We start from the raw sequence: 27,756 nt of genomic DNA on the forward strand, positions 1-27,756 counted from the left end.
CGACCCTTTTGCAGTAGTTCGCGCAGCGGAGCGCTTATCTGGGACAGATTAGGAATAAACCTCGCTAGATGATTAACCATGACAAGAAATGTCCGCACAGCGCTTACGTCACGAGGCGACGCTAGGGTTTTGAGAGCATCCAAATTTTTCGGATCGGGTTTTGTACCATCTTTACTGATGAGGTATTCCGACCCACATAAGGCCCCGCTCTAAGCAAGCCGTATGAACGTGCCGGCGAGGCATAGGAGTAATGTGAATGCAAGGATCTTGGCAGGCTGAATCTGATATCACGTTGCCATATGAAGGATAGACCAAAGTTGGTAGCTCCTGCTAGCCGTAATCCAAGGCAACCCTATATATAGTTATTACTCGGCCATGTCAGTTGCTAGCCACTGCCTGCCAGCGCCATGTTCTTTGTTTTTCGCTCATAACGCCAACGCCGACAGTAGGCAGCCGATGCTCGATTTTCGGTGACCGGGGCATTTTAACGCTGCCGCGTTTAGGCGGGCGAATTGTTTCGATGCAACGCAGAAGTAACTTAAAAGGGCGAGAATTGGGCCAAATTGGTTATTCATAGCGGTTCACCGCGCGAACACCTAGACGGATAAGAAACACAGCACAGAGCGCTCGGTGTTGTGTTTATTGGTTGGTTTAATTGGTTTGTGGGGTTTAACGTCCCAAAGCGACTCAGGCTATGAGAGACGCCGTAGTGGAGGACTCCGGAAATTTCGACCACCTGGGGTTCTTTAACGTGCACTGACATCGCACAGCACACGATTGTCCTTCTAGGTGTTAGCGAGGTGAACCACTACGCAGAAGTAACTGCTGGGCAGGAGCATCAATGCCAAGAATCAGCATTACAAAAAGGGGTCGTTCTGAAAATTGGCACGTTGTCTGGGCTAGTGCTGCCTGTTCATCGCAATTTTGGCATATACTGATTACGTCACCACCTCTTGGGGATCCTTGGCGACTAGCGTGTGCTAGGAGCCATCACCAATGCCCTGCGAAACATTCTGATGAGGTATCGGAACGGATATGAAGCGAGTAGTGAACACGAACAAGTGTGTAGAAAGCACAGGTGTTGAGGGGCATTATTGAAGGGCTTGATACGTCCGTGAAAATTTACGATATATTTAATTCCCTTTCAGCAGTTCGTTCTGTTTCGCGTCCGACTTGGTTCTTACTATTAGGTGAGAATCCTACGGACAGTGGGATAGATGAGTAATTTGAGCTCTTAGGAGCGGGAAATGGCATCTTCGACCATACATTTCAAATCGCTTCTATTAAGAGCGACTTTTGGACGTCTACTTTATCGTCCATCAGCATTACAAAAAGGGGTCGTTCTGAAAATTGGCACGTTGTCTGGGCTAGTGCTGCCTGTTCATCGCAATTTTGGCATATACTGATTACGTCACCACCTCTTGGGGATCCTTGGCGACTAGCGTGTGCTAGGAGCCATCACCAATGCCCTGCGAAACATTCTGATGAGGTATCGGAACGGATATGAAGCGAGTAGTGAACACGAACAAGTGTGTAGAAAGCACGGGTGTTGAGGGGCATTATTGAAGGGCTTGATACGTCCGTGAAAATTTACGATATATTTAATTCCCTTTCAGCAGTTCGTTCTGTTTCGCGTCCGACTTGGTTCTTACTATTAGGTGAGAATCCTACGGACAGTGGGATAGATGAGTAATTTGAGCTCTTAGGAGCGGGAAATGGCATCTTCGACCATACATTTCAAATCGCTTCTATTAAGAGCGACTTTTGGACGTCTACTTTATCGTCCGAATGAGTGCACACTCATTCAGAATAGACGAGCTGCCCTTCCACAAGAGGTAGCCTAGTCAAAACGAGAGGACTACGTTTGATAAGAATGCGCAGCGTGAAAGAACGGACGTAATCGGTCCGTGATCAGAACGAGGAGTACAGGTAAGCTAGAATAAAGCGTTTGTTTTTGGATGTCATTAAATGCAGTTATGGCAGTGAGATGGAGGGTAGCAACAAGCAGGTTATCAACTGACTCAAAACCGTGACTACCACTCGGTTACGGCCTGTATACATATACTATAGAGTCTCTTCAGTTTCATGAGCCAACTAGTTGACTAGCTTGAACCTATTTTATAATCTCGAAGAACGGACCGTCGCGTTTAATGGTCCTTGTCGTTGAAATACGCCACATTAAAGCCGTTATGCTGATAAGTCTCTGGCTGTCACTTGCGATCGATCGCTCACATTCGACGTGCTAAGGAAATGTAAGATGAAATTAACCTACCTAGGATTATAAAATCGATATTTATTAAGTATTTTTAGTAGAAGAGTGAAATGCTGTTCTAGTTTGAATATCCCGCTCCTGGCACAGCCAAATTGAGCAACGCTGCTGATGGCATTGCGGGTTTCTTGATGAAGTAGAGTGAAATGCGTTTTATTTACTCTCTAAAATGCTGTCCTAAACCTGTGCGAGTGCAACGTCAGTGCAACACATCAGTGCAGCTGGTGCTGCTGTTTTGCTAGCTAGAGACCGCTGTGCTGTCACTGCGAGAGGGAGGGGATAGCAGTCACGCTGCTGAAGAACTCTTCCGAGAACTATTGTCATACCATCCGTTCCGTTATTCCCGTGTTGGTCTCGCGTCCAGATTGGGCCACCTCCTGGTGACGTTATAAGCTCGACTCTAGGCTACGCGCGGGAAGTGATGTCAAGTGAACTGGTGAGATCGCCATTGGCTCCGGCAGCAGCAGGTGCGTACGTTTTTCTCCTCCAGGTTCCCCCGGCCTTCGGCTGAGGAACTGCGGGTTGTGAACGCGCGCTTACCTTGTATGCTTGCTCGAGACCAGGGTCGAAAGGAGTCCGGCGCCTGTTTGTGCAGCGCCGACGCTTCTGAGTCGGAAGGGCCTGGTTTGACACAGTTCTCCGTTACCACAGACCAGTGACGGTGGTGATGCACGTTGAGTCATCGACATGCGACCTGTGTCGCCGAGATGTGCTCCGCTGATCCTCAACCTGCCTCGTCATGTGTCGCGCGGGCTTTGTTGACCCTCTGGTTAGCCGTGCGGCATGCGAGCGCCTATAACTCTGCCGCGTACGAGTGAGTAGCTTTTCCTTGTGCGCACGACACCGCGGCCCGCTTTCGGATGCCGCGGCTAGGATACGTGTTTGTACTGATGTCTACAGTGTTTGTGATACAGCTGTCTGTGCATTAAACATTTTTGCTAAAACTTGTGCTCTTGCTTTCTTCCGAGCGGAAGTGCAGGCGCGCAGTGCATGCTGACTGTGCCCTTGGCTTGCTCCCGGCCCGAATTGCAAAGGAAGCCCCACAGTACCTAAATGGGGTGTCGCATAGAGCATTATACGGCGTCCCTCATTTTAGAAAGCTTCAACTGTGAGATGACGATTTCGGTCTTTGCGATAACTTGTTAATGTTATAAAATAGTAATAACTTGCACCCGGTCCATGAATTTACCTAGATTTCGGGGGGACAGATTAGACTTTGAAATGTTCAGTTCGAAATTTTCGATGCACAACCTTTACTGTGGTGGTTAGGTAAGCGGCTAGTTTACGTTTCATAGCCTGTGCGTTCTAGCCCGCCGCCAGCGCTTGGTTTAGAAACAAAGCCATAATTATGGTTAGCTACAAGGCTTAACAACTTATCAGAGATGAATGCACTTGAAAAGAGAAGTAGCCTGACTCGTTGCCTCATTTTTTATTCAAAGACGGATTTTAGCGTGCTATCTCTAATCCTAAGGGAACCGCCCTGACATTTTCGTTATATTCATGTACAGGTACGTACATGGCGGCGAACATCTCTTCCTTTCCTTTTTTTTTTTCCTGCGTCAGCTAAGGCTTGTCTCTCTTTGGCTGAATGCGTAATACATCTCGCCGCCTAGAAAGCAAGGAAGTTTGTTCGTAACAGGACACAGTATAAACTAACTGCGAGGAATGTAGGAACACAGTGTAAAGAAAAAAGAAAACATAGCGACTAAACTTGATGCTTGGCAAACGTATAGGCCACTCGAGAAGATCCTTCAGGAAAGGAGCCTTGAGACTACAGGGAGCTCGCGCTGAAACTTTGCGTTAGCTCATTCGCTCGAGCGCACTTTCAAGGGTTCATCGAGAATGTCGCAAAACAAGTCGGCAGCTTTCGCAAAGCCGCTCCAGGAAGATACCCGGCCTCCTTACCGCGAGAGGCCTTGCGGGCTTCCTAAGACGCCTCATCACCATACGAATGGACGGTGGCATTGGTGTTGACGGAGACCGCTCGACGAGCTCCCATACATAGTAAGAAGACAGGGCGTCGTGAGTGCGTGTAGAGGCACGTTCCTGCAAGGCGCCAGAGTTGGGTGCACGCGCTCGGTGCGAGGAGTAGACTTATGTAAATATGCCTAATTAACAACCTCTCTCGGTTGGGCAGCGTAGCCTAAATCATTATCCCAAGGCGAGGCGAGCAGCGAAGGTATGAAGTGGGAGCGACACTGTCACACCTGCCTGGCTTCGGCAGTGTGGTGGCGCGGTCTTGAAACTCTGTCGCTCGGGGAATAGCTCTAGCATACAAGTTTTCATTTCCCACCTAGGTGATGGTTGCCCTTTGTAGATTACATAAGTTCCAAATCGACATTCACTATGGAAAAACTGCAACTGAAGAAAACAATGCTTTCTCTTTGGAACAACAATTTTTACGACTTTTTAAATAGCGTGCACTAGTGCCCGATCTTGGTGTGCTAGATGCCTAAGCACTACAAAAAAAAAGTGTAATAAAGATGATGAAATAAACACAGAAAACATAAGCTGACAATTAATACTTTGCTTCATCATATAAAACAATGCGGCGTCAGTTTAAGCATTACTTTGCATTCACTCTTTAAGGTGCTTGATGAAGCGCGTGAATTGAAAGGCGCAGCTTGCTTAAATTTGTAATAGAAACACAGAGTGCGTAAAACAAGCTATCTAGCATACAACTGTTCGGAGCAGTTATAAAAGTGATATTTAATGTTCACCAGTCTGATAAGAATAGCTAAAGACAAAAGCTTAAGTTAAAGAGTCGCGAACATCGACATATTCACAACGTGCGGAATGTCTTCGTGAACAGGGCACGCAATGCGGAGAATTTTAAAGCGCACTTTTTGCATTGCTTTGAAGATAACAAAATATATTATGACCAGCAAATGAACGTCCAAGAAGGAGCCAAATTCTGCCAGAAAGATGGAACAACTGCCACGTCAACAAGCACTTGCTTCATTCGTCTGAAGGTATCGTTTAAACGCTGGAGTAAACATCACGAAATTCACTTTCAATAAATATCCCGGAAAACATTCGTTAACCAACTGTGATTTCATCATCATCATCATCATCATCAGCCTGATTATACCCACTGCAGGGCGAAGGCCTCTCCCATATTTCTCCACTTAACCCGGTTCTGTGCTAGCTGCATCCACTTGACCCCTGCGAACTTCTTAATCTCATCCGCCCACCTAACTTTCTGCCGCCCCCTGCTACGCTTTCCTTCCCTTGGAATCCAGTTTGTTACCCTCAGCGACCATCGGTTATCCTCTCTTCGCCCTACATGTCCTGCCCATGTCCATTTCTTCTTCTTAATTTCCACTAGAATGTCGGTAACTTGAGTTATTTCTCTGACCCACTCTGCACGCTTTCTATCTCTTAATGTTACCCCTACCATTTTTCGTTCCATAGCCCTCTGGGTTGTCCTCAACTTAAGTAGAACTCTCTTGGTTAGCCTCCACGTTTCAGCCCCATAGGTGAGTACAGGCAAGATGCAACTGTTGTATACTTTCCTCTTGAGCGATACCGGTAAGCTGCTAGTCATAATCTGCGAGTGCTTGCCAAATGCGCACCATCCCAATCTTATTCTTCTTGTTATTTCCTTTTCATGGTCCGGATCTGCGGTTACTACCTGTCCTAAGTAGACATATTCGCCTACTACTTCCAGTATTTCGCTACCTAATGTAAACTGCTGTTCCTTCCCGAGGCTGTTGAACATTACCTTAGTCTTCTGCATATTGATTTTCAAGCCTACCTTTCTACTTTTTCTGTCTAGGTCATCAATCATTATTTGCAGTTCATCCCCCGAGTTGCTTAGCAAGGCAATGTCATTAGCTGGAGTTAAAGGTGGCTGGTATTTTTCAAATAATGACACGGAGGCACATGCTTAATCGAAATGTACCTCCTGGAAAAAGAAGAAGAAATGAAAAGGAGAGTAAATAAATACTATTTCTCAAACTGATTCGGTATAAAAAAAAAAAAGCTGTTCAGTGAAAGAGCTAAAAACACGCAGTGCCAACGATTGAGTGCGCCCACGGGTTTGCGTTGATTGTAGTTGCATCACAGGTCTGGCTAACTGAAAAACGGAGCGGTTCGTGTCGCTTTACAAATTTTAAGTGCACAAAATGATTTCTAATATGCAATCAGGAAGGCATTTTTGTATGTATTTGCCTTATAAGCAACGGTAAACAAAATTATGAAAGTGCCTTTGAAGGTTCAATGTTCAGGAAAACAAAAATATTGAAAAGGCGTTCTTAAGCCTAATCTGCTTTTCATACTGCCGCTGTTTCTGAGATCAGGCTTACCAAAAAAAAAGAAGGCCCTCAAAACGGAAGATAGTAAACTAAAATGAGAGTTAGCTGCCCCATTTTATTGCTCCAAAATTCGACCGAATCAGGACTCAAGAAGGCAGAATGACATATGCTGGCCAATTGACGTTGTCGTCGAGATTACCAAGGCAGAACTTCGGAGCACGGGACGGCATTGTTGGAGAGAGCAACCCGAGCATGTCATCGAGCGTGTAACTGACATAGTCTTGACACTCGGGGCCTTATCTTGCACCATGAGATGTGCCCATATGGCAGTGGTTTCAGCTAGATTGTTCGTGGGTAATACTGAGGTACCGTTTTGAGAGGAAAAAAAAAAAATAAGAAGCTGTATGTTGGAAATTGGAGCAAAGTTTTGTAATTTTTCTCTCTGGTCTCATCATGTTCAGAACGGATTCATGTTCATTTCGTGTTGCGGGTGCTGCAATGCCCGAGCGGGAATGACAGGGCAGAGTGTTCTTGTAGGTAACGGCTGGCTAAACATGACGTCATTGTCGCAGGATGCCGGCATGCGCTTGTCCATGATGGGGAGAGTGCTTTGAAGCGACGGGGTTGGAAACATTCTGCAAATTCAGCTCCCTTACTCAAGACAGTGAGAAAGAGGTAGCACTTTATCAAGAGTACTCTGGTCGAGCCTGAACATCGTCAACAAAAATCCTAACATTGCCTTATTGCTTAATTTGTTGTAGCTGATCCGAAACACATCGTTCTGCCGACGTTTCGTGTTGCTAGCATTATTCGTGAAGAGTCAACGCAAGCAAGTTACTGGATGATGCTACACGTGTAGATAATTTAACGCGATCAGAGTAGTTAATTTCAATTATATCAGCTGAAACTGCATTACAAATGCAGGTTCTATCGGCAGTTGTGCTTTAGTTATTTGGGTATGTTTATATCTTTAAAGTTGTCATAGTATACTTTTTTTGTTGCAGTTTTTGAGGTGCTGGCGAAGAAATAAATGGTATGGGTGAAAGTTCTAGCAATATTCAATATGGCGATGAGCAGAGCACATTGTTGTAGAAGTATGACACAAACATCGCAAGGCTGATAAGTTCGCCTGTTTGATTTGCCCGGCGCCGCTGACGACACTTTTTCCCATCATTTAGCGGGTTTACTTAAATCTGTTGCATTCCTTCTCCGGGTATCTTTACAACCGTGCTCTGCGAGGGGATGATACGTTTCTAATCTCTACGTTTCTAAATTCTAATCGATCAATCGTGTGTTGAATTCGTTACCGGAACAAAACTCCGCATTTGACAAAAACGCAGGTGGTACACACGAAGCTGGTTTCGCGCTTGAAGTAGGGCACTGCTGGTGGGGATGGGAATCCATGATGATGATGATGATCATCATCATCAGCCTGACTATACCCACTTCCCGGCCTCTCCCATATTTCTCCAATTAACCCGGTTCTGTGCTAGCTGCATCCACTTGGCCCTTGCGAACTTCCTAACCTCATTCGCACACCTAACTTTCTGCCGCCCCCTGCTACGTTTTCCTTCCTTCGGAATCCAGTTTGTTACCCTCAGCGACCATCGGTTATCCTCTCTTTGCACTACATGTTCTGCCCATGCCCCTTTCTTCTTCTTAATTTCTGCTAGAATGTCGGTAACTTGAGTTATTTCTCTGACCCACTCTGCACACTTCCTATCTCTTAATGTTACCCCTAACATTTTTCGTTCCATAGTCCTTTAGGTTCTCCTCAACTTAAGTAGAACCTTCTAGGTTAGCCTCCACGTTTAACACCCATAGGTGAGTACAGGTAAGATGCAAATGTTGTATACTTTCCTCTTGAGCGATACCGGTAAGCTGGTAGTCATAATCTGCGAGTGCTTGCCAAATTCGCTCCATCCCAATCTTATTCTTCTTGTTATTTCCTTTTCATGGTCCGGATCTGCGGTTACTACCTGTCCTAAGTAGACATATTCGCCTACTACTTCCAGTGTTTCGCTACCTAATGTAAACTGCTGTCCCTTTCCGAAGCTTTTGAACATTACCTTAGTCTTCTGCATATTGATTTTCAATCCTACCTTTCTACTTTTCCTGTCTAGGTCATCAGTCATTATTTGCAGTTCATCCCCCGAGCGGGAACCCATGATGGGGGTCAAAAAGGCCTCGTCGAACTTTCTGGCTATTCGAGCCCAATGACATTTGCCGCTAACGACAGTATGCGATCGAGTGAAATTTTAAAAGAGGCTTCAAGCGGTACATCGTCCTCAAGCCATGAGTTGCACCGCAGTGCCACCAACAACTGCTGATAACACCGTGTAAGACAAACCATCAAAGGCATGTGAATTTTGCTGCGACGCAGTGCGTCACACCATCGAGAGGTTCGGGAGTGGCACAGAGGAAAAGAGCGAGCGGGAAGAGAGGGAGACCTCTTGTATCGTATCAACCGCAGCTTCTGTTGCATCCAAGCGTCCCACACACATAGCTCAGCAATTCGACATAATGGCCAATGCGGACGGGAAAGTAGATGGGATGGGGGGGGGGGGGGGGGAGGGGGGAGGACACGTGGCACTCCCGGCATCCTGACGGTAATACTATACTCGCTACTCTACACCGTAGCCAGCAATCTAACCAGAGACCATATATGTGCGCGCCTCGTTTTCAGTGCTCTTTATAGCTTCACCGAGCGCGTATTATTAGCGCCCTTCGCTTGCTCAAAGCTATCGCGGCCATCGCTAAGAGGCGTGGCCACACGAAACAACGCGCTCTGTTGCGTCGGAATTTACGAGATGTGCATCGGCTTTTGCCACGGCTGGTTGATGCGGCACGCAAGGCCTCCCCGCCCCTTTTTTCTTCGATTCCCTTGTTCTCCCTTCGTCATACCACCCGAAGGCTCGCTCACCAGCGCTGGTTTCTCTTTGCTGTCTTCTCGCACCTTCAGCTTCCATGTTTCTCCTCATCCCCTGGCGCTTCGAACCCTTGTTGCTCTTTTGTGAGATGGAAGGGAGCCTACAGCCGCCACCGACGCCGCAGGCGCCGTAGTTTCCATCCAAAAGCAATTTCCTTGATGGTTCGCCGCGGCGGGCATCCGTCCCAGTGAACTGTTCGCGGCGGCCTCCGTTCGACGCCCGTCCTGACGCTCCGTGTATCGTAATTTAATTCCTTAGGAAAACGAGGATTTGCGACTGACTGCGAAGCTCCTACTCACTCGTTTCTCAGAGGCATTTTGCGTTCTTCCCCTACATTTTTCTTCTCACTTCAGTGCCTAAAAAGGCAGAAACTGGCATCTGAGAAGGTTCCTTTGGTTTTTGTACCAACTCCTTTGTAGTCTTGCAGCATTCGCGTGCGCATGCTCACTCCTTGCTTGCATGTTTGCTCGGATGCTGCGACGCCAGCCTGGAGCTCGGATTCTCTCTTTGAACGCGCTTTGAAACCGCAATTGCAGGCCATACGCGTGGTGCATGTGCGAGAACGCCTTTGTGCTCTCGAATTCGTCGGCGGGATCAGAGCGCTCATTCTTGTATGCTTCTGCTCTGTTCAGCCTCCTCCACCTCATATAACTTGTTTTCCTGTTTTTTTTTTCTATTTTTTTTTTACAGTGTAAGGCTGTTGCCTCCTTGTGTTTGTGCGTGCGTGCATGCGTGCGTGCATGAGCGGCACGTATATGTCTTGGATTATTCCGAGAGCGAATAAGAGTAGCCTGTCCGCCGACTCAGCGCTGTGTTGCTCGCGCCATCCCGCTCTCCTGCTTTCATTCTATTTTTCGCTCTGTTGCTCTTGCGCAGGACAGCTAGAGGCTCAATTTGTAAATTCCAGGAAGTGGAGCGGGCCAGACGAGCAGTTCCGCTTTGTCTCGGGCACGGAGAACGGGTCGTCCTTGTGTACGGTCCTAATTTGAGAAAATCTCTTCCTCGTCGGCCGCCATTGTTTGCGTTCAAGTTTAGGCCTGAGCCAGATTCGTAGCAGGCCCGCAGAGTTCCTGCGGCCCCGTCGTCATCGGCTCATTCGGGAAGATCCCCTCAGAACACGCGGTGGACACGTCGCCACTCGGTCTGTCAGGCTTAATTTGCGAGATTGCACCCGTTTCTCGGAACAGGAAGGGAAACGTCGGAAATCTCTCGTTCTCTAATGACGGAGCTTATGAGAGTTAACGAGAAGCATCTTGCGATATGCAGGCCCAATTGCGCGCGCAGAGTTCTTTCCGTTAGGACAACAGTAGTAACTATGGACTACGCAACTTGTGATGCGTGGTAAGTGGAGTGCTTGGGCTGGTTGTACAAAGCTAAGACACTCCTCAAGATGTAACGCAAAAAAAAAAAAAAACTAAAATATTTCTCGTCGTTATAACGCTGGCAGACTCATTAATGAATAACGGAGAAGCAACAAGGCGGGATTGTCTAAATCACAAAAAACAACAACAACAACAACAATAACAACAACTAGCAGTTGCAAACGTAACTTCAACGTATTCATAATAAAGCCACAACCAAGGGAAAACATTTGATAGTTTATTTGGTTTCTTTCCTATACAGGAAAAATCGAAGGGAAAGCTAAAGGCTGCTAACCTGACGAGGCCTTCGCTCCGCATACAGTTTCGGCAGCATTAGAGTGAGGCACTTTTAAAATACAATCAAAAACACTTCTCTGTCATGCAGACTTTCGTCATGGGTATAATAAAAATGCATACAACACTTATTGCCGTATAGGTGTAAAAATAACAACATGAAAAGGATGAACATAGACGCAAAGCTCAGTCATCTGGACAAACATGTGTGCAGATAAAAAAAAAGTAAAAAAGGTAACATCAAAACCCAGGAAAACAAATCGTGGTTTTTTAAAGGCTATGCAAGAATTGCAAGTAAAAGTCACTGGTGTAGAATTTCTTTCTCTATAACCAGTGCTTTTACAGTTTCTTTCTTCATTATTTTGCTCAAATCGACATCATGTGGCAGTTTATTCAAAAGAAGTGGAATTTGGTAATCTAAATGTTGTTTACCATAATTTGTGCGCGTTTGAGGCTTTGTGTGCACTTGTCTGCGAAGGGTAAGCGTGTGCGTATGGGCAGGATTATCAGTTACGTGGAGTTTGTTTTTGCACATACTGAAATAACCTGAAATAATAAACTTCATCAGCTCTTAGCAATAAGTACTTCGCAAACAGGGGACCTGTTGAAAAGTCTTGTGGGTGTCCAACATACCTTTCAAATAACCGAAGTACGCGCTTCTGTAATTTTAGTAACCGGAGGTAATTTGTACTAGTTGTTGTACCCCAAACCAAAATGCAGTATGAAGTCTCATGATCACGTTTCATCGTATCTTAGATGAAGAGGATCAAAGCGAACAGCTTTACTAGTATATGATGCAGCACGCTTTCCTTGTGTACGAAGAGAGCCAACCGTCACTGATAGCAAGGCAGGCATAGGGGATTGTTTTGTGGTGTGAATTAAGGTGAAATTATATATAATTAAAAATATAATTGATTACGCAGTACAATGAATCAAAAATACCTGTTGCTAGTAAGTTCCGAGCCCACGACTACCGATAGACCGACTTATCTACGGGGACGGCTGTTCAATGCTCTACAAACATAGCTCCTTATATAGCGGGTAACCTATCCTTGATAATGTTTACCAGTGCCACAGTCTTTCATACTGATGGACGTGTAGAAGGTTGTTACAGTGACCGTCATGCGGAACGTATCTAAAGGGAAGAGTGGAAGTTGTGCGATAACCTTCTTGCGCTACATATGGCGTAAAGCTGCCAGAATCTAGGTCGTCGTTAGGCTAATCAACAAACTGATATAGATATATAATGGTCTCGTTACCAGACACATATGAAGGAAGCCAACAACCACCTACAACAAGGAAAGCATAGGCATTTTCTGGTGTTGACTAATGGCAAGTATTCATGTAGACATGTAGCCATGGAGACAATTGATTAGCAAACAAAACAAAAATGACCACACGCCAACGGCGGGAACCTAACCTCATCAAGGCAATGCCGTAGCTTAAGAGTTGGTAGATCATCGTAAGAGAAATTCGGAGGTCAGGCTAATCAATTTTCGACACGATTACATTAATATTTCATGTTGGTCCACACCACGCACCTTGTACTTTGCTTAGTATTAGCGACTGTTGGCTCCCTTCGTAAGTATCTGCTACTAACGAGTCGTTCATTTTCTTACATTTGTTCTCTGTAATGAAAATATACATAATAAAATATCTGTAATAAAAGCGAACATCGTGGTAAGTGCCCGCGTATAGAATTGGCACAAAATATTCTAATTGAAAATGTAGACAAGTGGTTGAATTTCGCTTTGGCTGAAGCATGAGCATGTCGTATTTACACATAACATAAAAAATAATGTTGCTCTCTTTGCTTACGCGGTCCGTTTATTTTACAGGCTAAGTTTTCTGAGATCATGTAGTGGAAGACAGGGCACTTACAGGACATCAAGTTAGCTTCACGGACTGCCCACTGATAGAGTAAACAAAAGCACCTTTCCTACTGACTCATGTGAGCAGAGGCCACGACTGCGGTGCAATTCATGCTCGAGAGCTTTACGCAACCGAACCCGCCTAACTCGCTAAGCAGGTGAGCTAGTACGGCTCTCGGTACAAAGTCCAAGCTGACTCCTGTTGAACTCGCAATATAAACACAGAAGAAATATGAGCTGTTGTCTACAGGGAATAGCGCGTGAGGAATGGAGGTGGACAAGACAGGCGTTGTTCAATTTTTTGTTTGCTGTTGCTTCCTTAAAAACTCTCCCGTGAGTTAGAGCAAATAAAAAATTTCTTCGTCATTGCCTACAATATTTTTGCGAAGTTCGAAAATGAAAACTAGGATGATCTATACTGTTTTCCTTTCGACTTTCTCAATGGTGAGAAAAAAAGTAACACAGCTTCGAAACATTTTTCTTATGTAATTAAACTGAACGTAAACGCACATATCAGCGGCACGCTGCCCGGGACATAGGACGAGTCGATCTTGCTTTCACGGCATCACTCACGAATAAGGGAGCGGGAGCTTGCCTCAGGGTATAAAAACGCGTGTAACTACTCGCCAAGCAAAAACCATCTGTATGGACCACGGGAAAAAGAAATTGTGAAGGAAACGAGCAAACAAAAAAGGCAGGGATAGCAGCGCTCCACGCGCAAAGTGGCAGCATCATTCACAGCGCTCTTTATTTGTTTAGCGTTCCCTTGTAGCTGGCCTTAAGCTTGCGCCAGATCCAATTTGTTAGCCGCGTGCAGAGACTATCCCGAAGCACCGTGCGCATCCTCATATTTCTTTTAAAGCGTCCTCGCTCCAACGCTGTCTTTGAAAAGCGGGTGAAGGAAAAAAAAAGTTACAGGAATGCAAAGGTGATGTATTGACTCAGCACGAAACGGTACGTGTTGTACAAGTAAAGTGCTGCATAGGCAAGGTTCATGCGCAGTCTACGCCCAGCTCTCTTGGCTGTGCACGTGGCTACGGATGGTTTTATCAGTCGCCCTATCTCACCCCCGCGCGCGCTTGTCGTTTCCACATGCAGTTTACCTTCCGGGCAGAGCTAGATAATAATGCCACGGTGGACTGGCGTCATTCCTCTTCTTTTACCCAGCAACATGTGGATCGTATGCTTTGACGTTTCTATTTGCTTTCGATTTATTCCCCTCGTGTATACGGACGGCCGCGATAGCCTATGTTCTCGATCAGTGGAAAGCGGGTCGCTGAAGCCAATCACTGGGTTCTTGGCTTGCTTTTTTTTTTCCGCATGTGTACGTGTGCTGATCCTGTCGTGAAAGGACATCAGATAAAAGTAGCCAATTTTTCAGCCTTTTATGATGGTTTCTGTTATCCCGACATATCTAAGAACAGGACTTTCGTTCCCGACTGAGCCCTGGATACGAGTTCAGAGCAGATCTTCGGCATGCGGTCTCCGGTGCGGTCCCATGAACGTGCCCACCTATTAGCTTTTGCACGCCTTTCAAGGAGTTTCTTCACCCATTGATCGGGTGTCAGACGTTTGCCGAGAGCAATCCGATCATAACTCTAAAACCAGTCTTCGACGTGCTGGAGGTTATCACACAAAATGGGATTACAGCCAATTGAGGGACATACACGTAAATGATCTTAGGCAACTTGGAGGCCGTGGTGACGCTGTAGACGTGTTAACTTTGTGCAAGAATCCTAACTTCGGCTTTCAACCTTACAGTAGGCGTAGTAATGTCAACTTATCGGGTATAACGAAACGTTCAACGCTGTCGTAAGCCTTGAAATTTCAAGTACAGTCATGCCTCGTTAATAGGGACACTATGATTTCCGCACAAAACTGTTCATAAAGCGGGTCGTTTGTAATAACGAATCTAAATTTTGTTTCTGAAAAAAAAAAAAAAAAAAGAAACGCTAAGGGTAAAGGTCTGCTTTAGAGCATAATGCAGGCCAGCGAAGTTGGCATTATGAGCTACAAGAACATTTTCCGATTCGCCGTTATTCTTCAAATGCGATGCAATTGAAAGTATTGTGATGCAGTTGCATATTGTTCTCGATGGCGTTACAGTAATTACGTTACTACTTTTCATCTCCCATGAACCCCTGCTGTGTATTAGCATTAATTCAGTCGGCTGAAAGTTGCTGAATCCTACTTTCTTCAATGCGCAAGCTGCTGTCAGAGTTTTTTTTTTTTTCAAGTTAATTCATGCAATACGAAAAGCCCCAAAGGGCGTCGACTGCGCGACTTTGCAGTGTAAAATATAAAACCACAAGAAAGATGGGCACTCAATCAGTCTATGCTAATGGGGCGCCTGTCAATGAAGGTAGAAGAGAAATATCTTTGAAGCAGTGTAAGGATTTGGTTTTAATTCATGACTGCCCACATTAACACGACAAAAATACTTGGAACCGAATGATATCTGTTTTTTTCCTTGTGCATTGTCCGGACAATGAGTTTCCATATTAACGAGACTTAAATGCATGGAAAAAACTGTGCATAATAGTAGTCTTCCATATTAACGGTGTTCGTATTAACGAGGCACGACTGTACCACTAACACTAACACCACCTTGTTCCGCATAGCAAGGCGGATTCTGTTTTCTAAATCTACATGACCATACCTTATTGAGCATCCGAGGCGGGAGACAATCTGGGCAGAGCTAAAAGCACTGAATTCTGAAACATGCTTTGAGAGGCGGCCTTCCACTATTCGTTTTGTGTTTTACCAGGTTCGAGGTTAAATATACCGGCCGGATGTTTTCAATATGAAATGCTTTCTTAGATGGTTTTAAGGGTAATATAATTTTCACTACCTTCCTGTCATGCAGCAGCCATGTAGTTTCTAGCGATTCATTGAGCAGATCAAGAGTCTTGAGCGAACTCCACTGCTCAGAGGAACACACTTGATCAGCATAAGTTATCACAGACTCTTCGCAACCCGCACGCCTGTCACCTCTTGAGAGCAGTGATACAGATAAAGTAACCCTTATAGTGCGTTCTGAAGTTACTCCGAAATTTCTTGAGCAATAGATATCCGGTCCCCGCACTAAACCTTAAGCGCATGCCTGTTGTTCTAGAATTAAGGCCTTGACTGAGATGTGCCCCGCCGGGGTGGTGCAGTGGTTACGGCGCTCGACTACTGTTGCCAAGGGCGCGGGATGGAATCCCGGCCTCGGAGGCCGCTTTTCGATGGAGGCGAAAAGCAAGGCGCCCGTGTGCTGTGCGATGTCAGTGCACGTTAAAGAACCCCCAGGTGGTCGAAATTTCCGGAGTCCTCTACTATGGCGTCTCTCATAGTCTGAGTTGCTTTGGGAAGTTAAACCACGCAAAAACAAACAAACAAAAAGTAAGAGATGTGAATGTCCTGCAGCGTAGCAGATGTGACATACAAAAAATGTTGCTAATTTGCACACAATACCTCGCCTCCGGAAATGTCGAACCTCAGACACATCAACACAGCGATTCACCAAACTCTTGAGTCGATGCTGAATTGTTTTTGGATTATTCATTCTGAGCATTTTATCGACTATCGCTACAAGCGCCACACAAATCGCATCGACACCAATTTTTCTAAATGAATCCAGAAGCACACTTTCGACCGGCATGCTGTTGAACCGAGCCCCCAGCCGGGAACATGAAAGGCATGCCTGTGCACACCTAAGCAACAACTTCACAATACCAAATTCTGTGAAGCTAGCTTCAAACCTGTCCAAAAAAACCCATCGAGCGTGGAAAGGCCTCATTAAGAAAAAGCACCAGCTACCAAACGTCAAGCGGGGTCGTCCAGCGAAGACCAACAGCCCGACTATTGTTGTCGTTGTTGTTGCCCCCATAAAAATGGCGCTACAGTTAGCCCCTCTCGCAGTGCTTTGAGCATCGCTGTCTTCATCAGCTTCAATATGTGCGCAATATGACCACAGTAAGAGAGAGAGAGAGAGAACTTTTATTCGTCTAACAGAGTGACTATCCCGCTCTTCGGGGGTTAGACCCGGAAGGTGGGACAGTCGCCTTTGTTGCAGGCCGGTAGTTATTGGACTCCGGCGACATCTTCGGCCAGTCGAACAATTTCTCTTTGGGCTGTTGGGTCTGAGCATCGCAGAAGGGTCTCCCAAGTGTCGTTAGTTATATTTTTAGCCCTGCCTGGTGACTTTGCACATTCCCACATTATGCGATCTACAGATTCCCTTTCCTTACATAATGAACATAGGTCTGATCGCATTTCTGGCCATATATGGTTGACAAGAACTGGGTTCGGGTATGTATTTGTCTGTAGCTTTCTTCATGCTACTGCTTCCTCTTTGCCTAACGTGGGGTCTGGTGGTGGCAGGACCTTCCTGCTCAGTCTATAGTGCATTGTTATTTCGCTATAGTTAATCAGGTCCTCTTGTTTGCCTTGCTCCGATGGCACTCCTCCAGCCCGGTGTGTGAGATCTCGGGCTAGTTTGTGTGCCGCCTCGTTTCCGGGCGCGCCTGCGTGGGCTGGCGTCCAAACAAGGGTGACGTCTCTTTCTGTTCGCTCTCGGTGCGTAAGTGGCCCAAAAATGATGCGGTCCGCTACCACTTTGTCACTCACTGATCGATTTCGCCGGTCTTCGTTTGAAGCCTGCTTCATCTCGAACAGCGAGCCTCGAACGCATGTCGAAATGAAATCCGAATTGCCAACGCATTCAATTCGCATTCGGGCTAGCAAAGCTAAATCAACCATCAGTTCGTTTTTCACGTAAATCGTCTTTGTTAGTGCATAGCACACCGTGTCCTTCACCGTGTTTACGGATGCACTCCTCTACAAACCTTATCTGACAGCGTGGCCTCTCGGCAATTATTTACTCTTTTCTCACTGATGGGGTGCGTAGAGTCGCAGAGGAAGACAGCTCAGCACGGAAAGACATAGAGCAATATATTGTTACACGCATTTCTTATAGGATGACGAAGTTACACAACGTTGACGATGACGACGACGCTGTAGGGGTGCGCTTGTAAACAGGCTTGTGACTTGAGGCTTGACACTCAGGTTGCTGTCAGCAATCAACTGATAGCCACATATCATGGATAATCTGCAATTTGACGTTTCTGACGATATAAATGTTTTGCAATCCAATACATACCTGACTTTGTGATCACATAGCGTACGTCTGCATCTTAACTCCTCCACTGTAACATATTGGTGCAAGTGATGGCTTAATGAAAATAGCAATATTGATTCCGTGGCTGTAGCTGCAGGTTACGGGACAGATGAAATGCTAAAATACCTGAATGCAGGATGCTTTTGGCCGTTAAAAATTGACAGATAGTTGAAATTATTTCAGATCCCTTTCTTATAGTGGGTTTTCTAGCCAACAGGTGCCTTTAATGGGCTAAAAATATTTAGTAATAAAACACCATAAATTTAGGTGCTGAAGTGCTGCAAGTTTTGTATTGCTTTCTTTTTTAACTGTGCACTCATGAATGTTCTTACCTTTCTCTTCAAGGCAGGAGGCAAGACGCCAATGACAGTGTTTTATTTCCAGTGATAAACGTTCGCTGTAAAAGGAAAAAAGAGAGAGAGGTCATCACATGTGGAGTGCATCAGCAGCCTTTTATAATAAACGGCGACCTAAAATTCGCGAGAGAGTAGCAACGTGCATTCAACGAGAGATATAATATTTGTGGTTCGTCAATCAGTGAAACTCATTTTTTAAAAGAAACCGCCCCATGCTACATGGTTTGTTTCTAACTTACGTAGCGACAGAAATTCGGACACTAAGCAAGAGGTTTTAGGCGGCTGTTGGAGCGAACAAGCGCTGAATCCCCATCCTCATCAATAGTCAACTAAGACCAACTGTTGCATGAATTTAAACTGCGATGGAAAGAAATATAAAGGAGGTATAGAGAATATATTTTGGAGGTATAGCCGGTAGTGAGGTGCAGAGAAAAACATCCTTAAAAGAACAGAAAAAAGGAAACGAAACAAAGGACGCGATTTGGGGGTGATAGGAAAGAGGAGCGGAGGGGGAAAGGGGAAGGAAGGACTTATAAGCCAAGAGACCGGATTCCCGCTCACAAATGTTGGCGGAAGAAAATAATCGCATCGGGCTTCTTTCTTAAGCCGCCACACATCAGAGCAGTCTGTTGATTCACCCACACGCGGCTGAGTTCAGGCGGTCGCGGAACAACTCATTCAGAGCCGCAATTGGTTCTGCCTTTCCTCGCCGGATCTCGCGCTTTGCTTTGGCCGGCGTTCGGTTCTCTTTGCGCTCTTTATTTTTCTTTTTTTCTCTTCTGCCCGCAATGACTGCCGACGATGGCGGGTAGCTTCATTTCCGACCCTGTCCAGAGGTCGCCTCGAACATGAAGAAGTCTTGTTCGAGCGAAGGGGAAGAACCTGTGATAGCATCGCTACACCCCTGAGCCATGTTTATGGCCTGCCCGTCTTAGGAGTCAGCACGTGGCTTGTCCGTACAGCGCTCTACCCGCTCTTTGCCGTCCAGCTCCCTCGTTCCCCGCACGCCTATCACCGGTGCTCCGCCTTTTCCTCGCCCTTTAACTCTCTTCCTCAATACCGGCCGTATCTCTGCGCGCTTACTATCGTTCCCATTTCGTAAGCAAAAAAAAAAAAAAAAAAGGGAATCTAGACGGAACATAAACGAAAGATCGCATGGAAAGCAGTTTCATTGCCCTGGTGAGGAAGTGCCCCGTCTTCGCTCTCTTAGTTTTCGCGGGAAGGCGCTGCCTTTGGCTCGCGTTGGCTTCTTTTGACCCATAATTTATCTCACGTTCGCAGCCGCAGACGAGCGTTTGCCGCCGTGTGGAGCTGGTGTACTTCGGAGCGCCGGCCCGCGCTGCTCGCACTCCCCAGTCGCCGCTGTAGTCCGAGTGCAAGTCAGGGCGAGCGCGTACTGTGTTTCGATTGTGCGCCGCCGTCTGTCTCTCTCTTCCCTCATTTTTTTTTTCTTCCTCCTCACCTCCCATTTGCAGAGGACAGTCTCTTTCTTCTGCCCCTATGATGGCTGCCTGAAGTTAAAATCAATTGCATTAGGGCTGCCTTTATGATGATGGACGACAGCTTTTTATTCATGCCCATTGAGCGCGAGCTACTTCCTTTTCTTCCGCATGACTTCTTCTTGCTTCTCTCTTTTGCCCGAGGGATGAGAATTATTGTCACAAAAGAACATCCTGCGAACGGAGATCGCTTTGTTCTTAGCGCTATAGCCTTCCATTACGCCTCCTTTCTGTTCTCTTATATTTCTCACCGTCATCTCCCTGCGCGCGCACGCTACGAAAAGAGCGGCTTGCGAGCTTCAACGCTTGCGCGCAGGACCTTCTCCGAATGGAGCTTGATAGAGTAAAGGTGCTGCCGCTTAGCTTTGGACAGTTCACTGGCCTCGGCATAATGCAATGCTGGGCTTCTGGAAACGTTGTTTTTTTTTTCGGATTGAGCGGCTCCTTAGTGTCTCCTTTGGTTTACTGCAGCGAGATCAAGACTGCAGGAAAGTATTCAAGTATAAATCAAATTTCTTTCACTTGAAGCGTGTAGGCTCGTTTGGCCGAAACACTGTCGCTGTAATCATCATCATCATCATCATCATCATCATCATCATCATCATCATCATCATCATCATCCTGATTATACCCACTGCAGGGCGAAGGCCTCTCCCATATTTCTCCACTTAACCCGGTTCTGTGCTAGCTGCATCCACTTGACCCCTGCGAACTTCTTAATCTCATCCGCCCACCTAACTTTCTGCTGCCCCCTGCTACGCTTTCCTTCCCTTGGAATCCAGTTTTTTACCCTCAGCGACCATCGGTTATCCTCTCTTTGCACTACATGTCCTGCCCATGTCCATTTCTTCTTCTTAATTTCTACTAGAATGTCGGTAACTTGAGTTATTTCTCTGACCCACTCTGCACGCTTTCTATCTATTGATGTTACCCCTAACATTTTTCGTTCCATAGCCCTCTGGGTTGTCGTCAACTTAAGTAGAACTCTCTTGGTTAGCCTCCACGTTTCAGCCCCATAGGTGAGTACAGGCAAGATGCAACTGTTGTATACTTTCCTCTTGAGCGCTGTAACCAAGCTTGAGACAAACATTGTCGGAAGCAACGCATACATGATTTTTTATCAGCATTGTAAAACTATCGTTCTTTGTGAAGAGTGTTCAGGGTGGTGTCATACCAATTCGCTTCCCAATTATCATCCATTTTTTATAGGTGGTTTGTGACAGGAATTTGAACCGACGATATATATAGCTCAGATAAGTTCAATCCCTCCGTAGTGATGGTGTGGTTAGAAAGCTCGACTACTGCGCTCAAGGATGCGGGATCGAATTCCGGCCTCGGTGGTGGCTTTTCGATAGAGGCGACAAGCAAGGCGCCCGATGTCAGTGCACGGTACATAATCCTGGGTGGTCGACATATTCGGAACCCTTCACTACGGTGTCTCTCATAGCCTGAGTCGCTTTGGGACGTTAAACCCTTAAAACCAAACCAATTACCAGGTAACTTAAGGTGTTCACGCAGAAGTGAGATAGTGCGCCTTCCTGTCCCCAAAAATAACTGAAACAAAAATATAAAGATATTCATGAAATGAAAACATATGGTTGATGCAAAGGCTCTGCCTTTATGGGTATGACGCGATAGCGTAGATGAAGTACCACATGACACATAAAGCCCCGCTTTAACCAAACCTTTGGAACGTGCCTGCGTAGCTTAGGTGCACCTTGCCGTACTCGGCATCCAAGAGCACTGGAAGTGTGATTGCTCTTCGACTTTCTTACCTCAGATGAGTAATCCAAATTGGCAGCTCCTCCAAACTTTCTTATTTCTATATGGCCTCAGGTCGCACGAACCATCGAAGAATCACAGCCTGGTCATATGAGCTACTACTTGCCAGCGCCATGCCCTGGAGTTTTCGCACAATGCACCGATGCCGTAACTGGCGCCTGATTTCCTAAGTAATGGGGTTCTTAACGCAGTCGCTTTAAAATGCAGTTAAAGCCGCCTCATACGTTTGCTGTTAAGGCGAATCTTGAGAGTCTCATTATTTTGTATTGCCCACAAACTGCTCAAGCCTGGGGGTTTTCTCGCAGCGCGAGGTGCACTGCGAATCAATACTTGTACACAGGTTCAGGTCATTCAGTACTATTCGAAGCTTCCTTGGAAGATAGTGAAGAAAGTTTCTCGTTCCCTCAAACGCTCACCCCTCCCTCCCTCCCTCCCTCCCTCCCTCCCTCCCTCCCTCCCTCCCTCCCTCCCTCCCTCCCTCCCTCCCTCCCTCCCTCACTCACTCACTCACTCACTCACTCACTCACTCACTCACTCACTCACTCACTCACTCACTCACTCACTCACTCACTCACTCACTCACTCACTCACTCACTCACTCACTCACTCACTCACTCACTCACTCACTCACTCACTCACTCACAAAATGTGATCATCCGATTCTATGTCTGCCGGCTAGTGTAGCCAGGTTAAATTCCAATTACTGATTTTGGCCGACAGAAGTCACTTGTAAACTGCGAGGCAAGTGCCGTTGCCTATGGTGCTCTGATGGTGTGAATCCAAAATTTTCTGAATTCGAGGCTTGCCACCATCTTACCTACATTTTTCTTTCCTGTCTCATACATTTGATAACCTCTTCGAATCATGCTGCTTAAAATTCTGCGCACCAAGTACCATCACTGGCGGGTGAGGTAAATGTCCATTTCTTCTTGTCGATGGGGTGTATAAATGAATTGTAAGAATTCTGACATACAAATTCCTACACTTACTTCAAATAGAAATTTATCTCTTGAGTATTTACCAGCTGGTGCCACTTCGATGGAAGCCCATAAAAATTGCAATATATTTTCGCTTCGCTGTGTAACGCGAACGGGCACGCCCATCCACACTTACTATAGTGAAACACGATGGCAAAAATGACAAAAAAAAAAAAAAAATAAGGCAGAAAAATGCATGTTCAACTTTGGATCTTGCTCTGTAAAGAATGCGTATCATCACTCTTTGTTTTCAATGCCACAAATGCGTGAAACATTGAGCAGTTCGCGCAGTGTCCACCCCGCGGAGCCAGTTCTCCAGGATTAAAGGTTCGCTGGTTACGCTGACAAAGTGTTTTTCCGATGGCATTTGCCCCCTTTAATACGTTGCGTGACAGCGAGCCACGCGTGCTGGCTGTGTTTTTCCTGCACGCCATTTCGGGTAAACAAATGAGGTCACCTTAGCACCGTCCACATTTGTCTTAATATGGCCGCGCCTAAAACTTTGTCTCGCGGACCTGGCTCTTCACCTCCGGGACAGAAGAAAGATGTGGCTAGCTGTCGTAAATCAAGCAAAGGTAAATAACAAGAATTCTGATTTGTCTCTTTCTGTTCGGATCCGGAGATAAACAGAAAGAATAATACGAAGGGCAATGAATTGAAGGCTGGTATAGAAAAGCAACGAGAATTACATCAGGGAAAAATTATACCATCACTCGTGAAACAAAATACATGCTTCAATAGCTCCTTGCCGGGTAATCTGTTTGACACATAGTTTCGCGGCGTAGACAGGACCCTTCGTAATGTGACGCACTCTTGGATATGTCACGCTATACGATATTTGTTTTTCTTTTCCCTGTCCGGCAATGACTATATGCGCCGGGATGTAGGGAAGCGAAGGCGGGCATCCAAGACGTCGCCATTAACCAAGAGGGTACTTTGCAGGAAGATACTTACAGGCGATTTGCCCATAGATGCCACAAAAGTGCCACACATGCCGAGAACAGGTAGTCTCGTAGAGTTTGCATCTTCCAGTTTACAACTCGCCGTTTACTATGGACGATTTGTGCGGACTCCAGCGTAGCAGCCTGCTGGCCGACAAAGTGTTAGAAAGGCTGCGGAGCTCGAAGTAAACAGGGCCACGAACATCGTGAAGAGCTTCTTGGCTACAGAAAGCGAGAGAGAATAAACACAACGTATCGGACAAAACCGCTGCGCGCGAGGAAAAAAAAAAAAGAAGAAAACAGATCGCGAGAAAGCAACAAGTCTGAGTGAAAGCGAAACCGGGACGAAGACGATGTCGGGGTTGCAGAGTGGAGGAGAGGAGGAGACTCGATACAAGGCCGCAGAAAATGCAAAGCAAAAGAGAGAGGGGATAGACGGCAGAGGCCGGGCAGAAGAAAAAGGAATGAATCGCGGCTCGTACAAGTGCGCAGGCGCGAAATGAAATAAATGGCGCCTTGGGGTGTCATCAGTTATGATGATGAGGGGACGCCGAGGCGAGCCCGGAAGGAAACCAACAGCGCCAAGGCGGAAGCGCGTACAGGAGGAAGTGCAACATAAAAGAAAAGCAGAGTGGAAAGTTAAAAGGAGACAGAAGCGAGGGCTGCCGTTGCGCAGAGGCGTAGGAGAGGGTGACGGCGGAGGAGGGGGAGCGCGGTCGGAATTACAGGCGCGCAAATTATACTGTATAAGCCAGCCAGAAAGAGCCGAGACCCGGCGCGCGTGTGAAAATGCCCGACGTGGACATGCGGTTATTAATTCCCCTCCAGATGGTTTTCGTCGTACTCGTCGCGCCAGTGGCTGCTGCTGCTGCTGCTACTGTAGCAGCTAGCGCGAAAGAGAGTGAGCGAAAGTGCAGGCAGCAACAACGAGGGGCACTGTGCAAGTCCAGAAAGCTGGCGCACAACAAAAAAGAAAAAAAAAAGAAAAAAGAGAGAGAAAAAAAAGTACCTTGAAGTGGCACGTGCCTCCGGCGTCGAACTAGCTGCGCGTACGAACCTACTTTTTTTTTTTTTTTTTTTTTTCACGATGCAATATTTTTTTCTTCTAACGTCCGGAGTCATTTGGCGAGGCGAAGATTGAAATTTTGCGCGGATCTTGCTCCTCTAAGAATCAGTACTGATGTACCTGTTTCATTTGTTCCTGCTTTGTTTCTTTTTTATTTTATTCGGTCCTCCTTGCTGTCCCTCAGTTGACGTCGCTACCGCAAGCGCCTCTCATACGTGCCTTTTTTGCCTCATATAGTCGCCTGTAAAGCACAACAGTGCCACGTCAATGGAATATTGCGTCGGGAAAGAAAACTTGTTACGGCGAGGCTGCCAGTGCGACCAAATTTGGAGTAAAGGGAACCGTAAGCTCCAAGGCGCCGCGCTTTATTTGTGAAGCTGACATATTTATTGTTGGAACTGGATAGTTTCCTTTTCTTGTTTTACATTTGCTCTTATCTATATATACTTTTCAGTCGCTAGCAAAACCACCGAGAGCAACAAAAAATTCCGCAGCCGCTAGCAAAAATTTATTGCGTGTTTTTTAATTATACGGTTTCTAAGAATATTATGCCAGTTTGGCACGCACGTACCACTGGCAGGGAGGGCCAAGAAATATGTTAATTTCAGCTTCTAGTCACTCACTGAAGAAGTGGGCGACTGTGAATAACGCAAAATGTTTTCTGAGTCTCGGTTCCAGTCAAATGACGGAGGAAAGGGAAGGATTTTAAGCAAGAAACCACACACAAGCCTGCAACAGCAGCAACTTGCGCTTGCTCGTTTTACTTATAATTGGAATTGAAATTCTTCAGCTTACGGAAGGGAAAGAACCAAGCCGCTCGCTATTTGCCTGCTCCTACTTTCCAGAAAGACCACCGCCTTACTCGGTCATTCGCGCCACTTAAAGATAGCTTTAATTAAGCCTGCTCAACGTTTATGAGGTTACTGTAGAATTAATACGTGCTTTAAATCCTTCTTATGGAAATGTTATTTCCGTGTCTCCTTGAGCTTTCATTTTAGGCGTCGTAAAGAAATACCATCATTTCTTTACAACGCCTAAAATGAAAGGCCAAGGAGATATGGAGATATCCCTACGAAAGCAGGATTTAAAACTACGGGTAAGTGACCGGATTTCGCTTCAAGCAGTGAGTTGTCGTTATGTGGTTTTTATTTTCCTTTTCTCACATGATATGTTCGTTCGAGGCAATAAAGCTCGTTTTAATTTGCCCAATGTTTTATTAAAAAAAAAAAGCCTTTTTGCTGAAAGAAAACAAACATCTTTCAATAAACAAAACGTTTTTTTTCTTTTCATCTACAGCTTCCAACCGTAATACTGCATGAAACACCTCCGCTGTACCCTACTGTAGGAACAGTTTAAAAAAAGTGCTAATGTCCTTTGAGGCGCAGTAGAGCATTTCACCAAGTAAAAATACATATGTACAATTTTATAGAGCAACTGCACCGGACGAGAAGTTTGCATGTCTTCTGTCTAGATCTCATTAGCGACATGTGATTTTTTTTCTTTTTCTTTCTATTCGTTTATTCCCATATTCTTCCGTCTCTGGTGAGAGGCATTGCATCAGTGGTTACAAATAATGAAGGACTGTGTATTAGGCCGAAGCAGTCATCTTTCAGCCCTTAACTGACAACATTATTATTCCAAATTGATCAATACCACAAAATGTCCCTATGATCTTAGTTTCAGCTGCTGTTTGCTCCCTTCGTAAGAACCTACAGCTGTTCAATATACGTTGTTAGAATGAAACAAGGGATTATAATATGGATCTGAGATGGTTGGTTTACACTTTTGATATGAAACAAGGGAGTATGTTTCTTCCGAGAATCAGGATAAAAGTGGCACAAAGAGTCACATAGGTAAACCCGATACGGGTGAGCACGATCCTCTTCGAGAGGGGATATAAACAGGTTACTGCAGCAATCAGCAACAGCTGCCCATAGCCGACGGTACATCACTCAGATCGCTCTGTGGTGTAAGCAAATGTGGCTCAGAGGATTACTCAAGCTGCGATTTCACGCAGAATAGGCTAAATGCGGCGCGGATTTTCCCAGAGGGGGCGCTGTGGCCTAGGGGGCTGGGTGCATGTGCTGGTACCGAGCTGTGTCAGAGGAGCTGCGCCAGCACGTCGCCTACTCTCACAAGAGTCTACGAAACCTGCTTTGTGGATAAGGTCGAGCAAACTCGACTTCTAGGCTGCGGAAGGATCGCCTTGTACCATACATCAAGTGCTGACTCCAACAATGCTCGCACGAAAGAGGCGGAACATGCCCGAAAGCGTCCTCTAAAGTACTTATGTACTGCAGGGCCTTCCGCACTGAAAACGTTGAGGTATATCTGTAGAAAAACTCATTCACACGTGAGGATTTTCCACAGGATATTTTCTGTGACCAAGATAGCGCTGAGAAATTGAGAGCAAGAAAAGCACCAAGGAATCATTTTGATGTTCGTGGCTTTTTTTTTTGTGCAATTAGAAGTGACTGTTACTTATGGTTTACTCATGAGATGTAGTGTACGCATACCGGGCCCCATTTTGCGGCCTATTACAGTCATTGGCTATTATTAGTCGCATTCATTTTACAGTACAAGTGATAGCAGAGGTGTGGTGACATTCGAGACGGTGAATAAAGAATGGGCTTTTGAACAGAGTGAAATTGGTGTGTAAAAGCTACGGGCGTCGTGCCTAGCTACAATCTAAATGTGTTAATTAAAGAATTGCATGCCATCTTATGTCTTGTGAAAGCACACTTTTCTCTGGAAATTCAGAAAGTAAAGACAACTACCCTCATTGTGCAAAATAATTTATTTTCTTAAACAAAAAAGGAGCAACAAACACGTAAATTTAAGCGCATGCACTAATATCTTTGTACAGAAATGAAATACAGGAAAAGACGTTATTCATTCGCATGTATCCTACCGCGTACAGCAAAGGGAAACAACCGCTGATGTTTTTAGTGTAATGTGGACATCTGGCTTTCAACGCGACTTCTAAGTGAATG

Source organism: Amblyomma maculatum, chromosome 6 (assembly GCF_055883805.1).
Source record: "Amblyomma maculatum isolate TAMU_Amacu chromosome 6, ASM5588380v1, whole genome shotgun sequence".
Classification (NCBI taxonomy): domain Eukaryota; kingdom Metazoa; phylum Arthropoda; class Arachnida; order Ixodida; family Ixodidae; genus Amblyomma; species Amblyomma maculatum.